Here is a 6,063-nt window from a genome sequence, read left to right on the forward strand (position 1 = left end):
ACACACACACACACACACAAACACACACACAAACACACACATACACAAACACACACACACACACACACACATACACACACACACACACACACATTCCAACTCTACTTTTTCTGAAGTGGAGATGTTGTTACACCCCCATAGACACAATTTAGATCATTCAGGACCACAATGAGATGAAAGGGATACAATATCCCAGCCGAAAGACTGATAGATACTCCTGTGAATTCCTCCCAACTCAGGAATTGAACTCGGGTCTCCTGTGAGCGACAGTGAAGCGCCTAACCGCTACACAAAAAATGTCAATGGAAGATGCCATTATCCCGTGCCCTTGACACTATTCCGAAGGACAGTGCATATCGTTACCACGGCATCAATCAATTAATCAATCAATCGATCAATCAATCAACTAGTCAATCTATCTATCCCCTTTTAAATTACCTTTTAAGGCAACATCAAACACAGTTATTAACTTTTTAAACAACAACAGCATGGCCGTTGTCGGAATCCTTGGTTTGGCATTCTTACACTTGTGTTATTTCCAATACAGTCTTGCATATTATTATCATCTTGTTCATACTCATTCACCTTAGAAGCCAGAATAAAAGCATGCGAAATGAAATGTAGAGAATCATTAAGCGTCACAAGAAGAGGTAGACAAAGAAACGTAGACGTTAGAAATCAAGTAGGCGTCGAATTAAGCAAAAAATGAATCAAAAGACAAGAAATAGAGCCGTGATGAGAATGCGGCCATAACGGCTAGTCTCTAGGGCCTACAACAAAAAGGGCGGCAATAAAAAAAATGAGATCGACGAAGTCAAAGAGACCCTCTAAAGAACAATATGACGGTCCAGTCAGCAACATACCCGGCCCTTGTCCGGCATCTGTATCTCTCCTCGACTCCTCGTGGTATCATCATCATCATCATTGCCTTTCCCTTACCCTGGATCAGGATATTGGCTACAGACAAACGCTTTCCACCTTCCCCTATCCTGGTCTAGCCTCTTTGATGCTGGTCTAACCTCTTTCATGTTATTCCATGTCTTCCACTTTTCTGTATATCAATTTCGGTGACTCTTGCCCTGGTTTCACATGGTCTTCTCCTTGATATTTTAATCTGTGGGTTCCAATCCAACACTTTTCTTGTTATGCAGCTGCCTGACTTCCCGAGAGTATGTCCAATGCATCGCCAACGCCTTCTTCTCTCATCATCTCTGACTGGGCTGTCTTGTTCTCTTTAACATTTCCTCGTTGGTGACCCTGTCTGTCCTTCAGGTCCTCAGATCTTGTGGTATAAGAGGACAGGAAAAGTAAAGGTAAAGTACAGTTAAACATGTCTTGGGTGGCCATTCTATGTTGAGGAGAAAAATTGCCGTCCTACACAGTGTGGTTTAACTGTAAAACAAAAAATATACGGAGGAGGAAGCATAAAGTGGCCGTTTGTACATGCGATTGTCTAATACAAGTGGCAGTTAGAGCAGGTTTGAGTGTATTGATTTGAACAGAGTGTTAAACCCTTCCCATGAAACATTTATCTACAAACATATTTCTTCTTTTTCCCCAGCACCCCGCCCCTCTCCCCATACACAAATACACTCAATACACATAAACAAACACAGCCCATATACGTACGTAAAATACTGCATATACATAAAAAAAACACACCCCATACACCCATACACACATACACAAACACAAACACGTATTGTATTCTTTAGTCTGAGATCGAGTTACTTGTGCCAGAGATCACATGTACAGCCGAGAAGACCTCGGAAGTGTTTGTCCCGTGGCTGACCCTCACAGAGCGACACCATGTTTACAAAGCAAACTGGCCTCGACAGCCCACTTTAACTGGTCAACCATAAAGCTTGGCTTAAAAAAAAAAAAGAAACCCATTTGGTTCCTTTTTTCTAAGACTTCGGTTATATTGTCAATAGATATATTCCAGTTTCAGGGTGGGGGCGGGTTCTTCAAACGCCAGAAAAGGTTCTGGACAATCCAAACACCACAGAAGGTTCTAGATTCTTGAGTAGAAAGAAGGGCGATGATGCAAGAGGAACTTGGTCCTACGACAATGTAGAGCTGCTACTGCTAGTTATGGCCTACGTCACCACACAAGGGGGAGAGAATCGACGCGTTCACGCAACCGGAAATCACTATGCAAACAATCGCTCGGTGACAAGGTTTACCTCCCTTGACTCGTGCGAAGGCTGGCCAATCATATCACAGTACAGTCATGGCGTGGCGTAGCTTCGAACGGAAGCAGGTTGCAGGAACTGTGAATGAGAAGAGAGCGAAAAGAAAGAAAAAATACAGCTCTGCATACAGCATTTTAAAAAAGTCTAGCAGGTTTTATTCTATTGTTGTAGGATTTGTTTTAAATTTATATATGAATGGGTTTATGTTCGTGTGACATTTTCAACTTTTTCAAAAGTTTGGAAGATGGATCGATGGGTAGATTGATGGGTGGGTGCATGGGTAGCGAAATGGAAGGATGGATTTCATAGAGAGTGGGTAGATGGATGGTGAAATGGAAAGGTGGGTGAACTGATTGCAAATGTGGGTGTGGATCTTTACGCATATGAGCTAAAATATTGTGTATTTTTTCATAGGTCGGTGTGATCGTGTATCCGCATGCGTGTAGGTGTGTATGTACACACTATTATGTCTGTACCTTTGCGTGTCCACATATTAGCAAGGCATATTAGGCCTGTATGCGATGTGTACCTTGTTGTCACATAATACTTATGTATGTATGTGTGTGTGCGGCAGTGTGTGTCTGTGTAGGTAGGTAAGTAGGTAGGTAGGTAGGTAGGTAGGTAGGTAGGTAGAGGTAGGTAGGTAGGTAGGTAGGTAGGTAGGTAGGAAGGGTGGCTGGTAGCTAGCTAGATCGGTAGCTAGGTACTTAGATATAGTATAGATAGATAGATAGATAGATAGATAGATAGATAGATAGATAGATAGATAGATAGATAGATAGATAGATAGATAGATAGATAGATAGAATCACATGCAACCACCTTCGTTCACAAATCACAGATTAATCCTATTACCTCCCCATCCCTCTAAAAACCTTTAAAGAAGATCTCCTCCTTCTTTTTTCCCTCACGAACAGAACATCCTCACCTCCACACCAACCAACAAAGATTCTTGCGTTAATCAAACGAAATCCTTCCTATTTTCTCGGGAGACGAGAATAAACTAGTTTTCATCAGACTCCGATAGAACCTTTGCCGGCAAAATCCCGCCTCATTTTTGTCATCCTTTCACCGATTCTCTTCATTTCCGGCTGAAGTTCCGGCCCCCCGTGGGAGCTGGCGGTGTCCTCTTCACATTGGGTCGTCAGAACAGACAGAAAAAAGAGCAGCTGTGGAAATCCCTATGGCGAGAGACAAATTTCCTGGATAAACGAGGGAACAACAAGGGCCAATTAGTCGGCGTAAATCGGGCGAGTTATTGGCGGATGCTTCAGCTCCTTTCCTCCACTCTTTCTATAACACCAACACGCTTCTTCTCTTCTGCTTAGCCAACGGAGATGTTTATGTGTATTCTTCAAGGTTTATGGAAGATGGTTGTTGTGTAGATGTTATTGTTATGGTGAGGGACACTAACACACTTCTGCGTAGCCAACGAACATGTGTGTGTTCTTCATCATTTTTTAAAGGATGGTTGCTGTGTTGTTGTGTTATTGTTGTTATAGTGAGGGACTCTTAACACGCTTCTGCTAAGCCAACGAACATAGTGAGGCAGTGTGGTGGAATCAGGCTCTCGTCAATTTTTGGGCATGTAAAGTTATTGGTATTATCTTAAAGCTTGTTCACTTGTCTTTTTTATGCAAAATATCCATTTATCTTGAATACAAGTCGATATATTTGCAAAAGAAGGAGGTGGGGGTCACTTGTTTTCAGAGGTAAAATTAGTGAGAAAATGACCGCCAAAGATTAGTTATTTCCTTAGCTTAAGAGTTCGTGGTAACTGAAGATTTACATTTTTTATGTTTTTAATTAACGCTTTTTAGAAAAATCCACACAGAAATGAGTTCTTTAATGGGCATGAAAGGTGTTGTGCCAAAAAACAAAAATTTGATAAAAATTTACAAACCTGCGAAAAAATGCAAGTTTCTTCACTTTGATTATTTTGACGAGAGCCTGATTCCAACACACTGCCTCACGTGTTCTTCAAGGTTTATTGAAGATGGTTGTTGTGCTGCTGTTATGATAGTGGGTGACTCTAACATGCTTCTTCTCTGGTGCTTCGCCAACGGACATATGCGCGTTCTTCAAGATAATTTATTAAAGATGGTTGTTGAGTTGTTGTTTTGTTGATGTTGTTATAAATATACTGAGAGACTCCTAACACGCTTCTGCTGAGCCAACGAACAAAATATGCGTTCCTCAAGGTTTTTGAACATGCACTATACACAGCCCTTTAAACGTCACCAGGGTGCACATTTCAGTAGTAGAGTCCCATGAGACGTCTATCCGTAAACGATCTGCAGCTAGGACTTTCTACACCTCAACAGTCTGCACTCTCATGGCAGATCTTAACCTACGAATTTTCCCTTTTCATCTTCGCTAGGCCGAGATGTCATGGATCAGAGCATGGCAATGTGTTCATGATTCTTCGATTGTCTTGAAAAGTGGGATCATTTCCTCCATGACATTTGATTTGGTGCAAAGCCCATTTTCATTATGCGGGATATGTTAACTCAAAAAAGGCTGTCTATTGGGCACCCCCACTCCCTATTGTCTCTAGAAACCACTTCATACTGAATATGTACAGAGTATGTGGCTTTATTTAAAGACTCATGGTTTAGCAAGTCCTTGTGTTTGGCGCCATTGAACATTTCGAACGACACGTTAAAAAATGTGTCGAGTCCAAAGGAGGGCATGTAAAGAACTGCTTCTAGAAATTGCAGAATGAAATCGTTAGTTTTTTTTAACTCTGTAAAAGAAATTAAATATTGTTTCAATGTCACAGGGATGGAAAATTAAATGTCAAAAAGAAAATAAAGAAAAAAGTCAACCAATTTTTTCACGACTTCCTTTACAAGATTTTTTTTAAATATGTGAACTTTGCGGGGTTTTTTTAAAGCTTTTATCTTTAAACCATTTCCGTTTTCAAAACAAGTTTCTTCTTCGTGGATTTTATGTCAAACGAATTCCTTTTGAGTGAATTATGTCTATTCCAAACTACAGCATTCTAGAACTATTTTTGTGCGAGATATTCAGAAAAAACGTTGTACAATTGCTGTTTTTAGGATCACCCTGTATATAACTAAGAGAAACACAATGTATTTCTCGACGAATAAGAGTGCCCGTTCTTTGTTACGCCAGCGGTCTTCAACTTCAAATTGGTCGCTTTTAAGGACAAGCGGGCTAACCCAGATTTCGGGGGTTTCCAGAAATCTTGTCCTACACCAAAAGTGGGCTTTGCCCTACCTATAGGAGAAGTTTGGCATATTTTTGTATGGTTATAGATACAACTCTTCTTGTATTTTAAAGAGACTGGATAAGCCTCCAAAAACTTTACCTTTGATTTTCTGAAAACAGCATTTTTCAGGATAGCCCCATTGTGCTTAAAAGCAACCATGCTTACTGTGTCCTTTCTGTTGTGCCATCTAGGGCGTCGAGGTGAGAAAGGACTTTCGGTTTCTGGCGAACTGGAAGGCCTGGCTGGGTGAGATGTTGTGAGTCTTCAGAGTATCCTTCACACCCTCGATTCAGGTCTTCCTTGGTCTCCATCTTGCCTTGCACCCTGATATTCTTTTGTTGTACGATATACTCGCATGTTGGTGAGGTATAATACATGTCAGATGTCTAGACCACCTGATTGTTCGCCTCTGAATGTAGTGGGGGACAAGTATTGTTCCTACCATTTCTCAGATCCTGCCGTTTCTGATCATATCGCATCAGGTTTTGTTGACGGCTCTCAAATGATCCACTGACTGAAAATACAAAAGGGGACACATTCCTCTAGCCATCATCTTTCAGCGACGACATTTCATCCATACATCACCCACTCTGTGATGTGCGTCACGACAATTTGCCTAAGACACAGCCCCCC

This window comes from Aplysia californica, unplaced genomic scaffold, assembly GCF_000002075.1.
Source record: "Aplysia californica isolate F4 #8 unplaced genomic scaffold, AplCal3.0 scaffold00750, whole genome shotgun sequence".
NCBI classification, from domain to species: Eukaryota; Metazoa; Mollusca; class Gastropoda; order Aplysiida; family Aplysiidae; genus Aplysia; species Aplysia californica.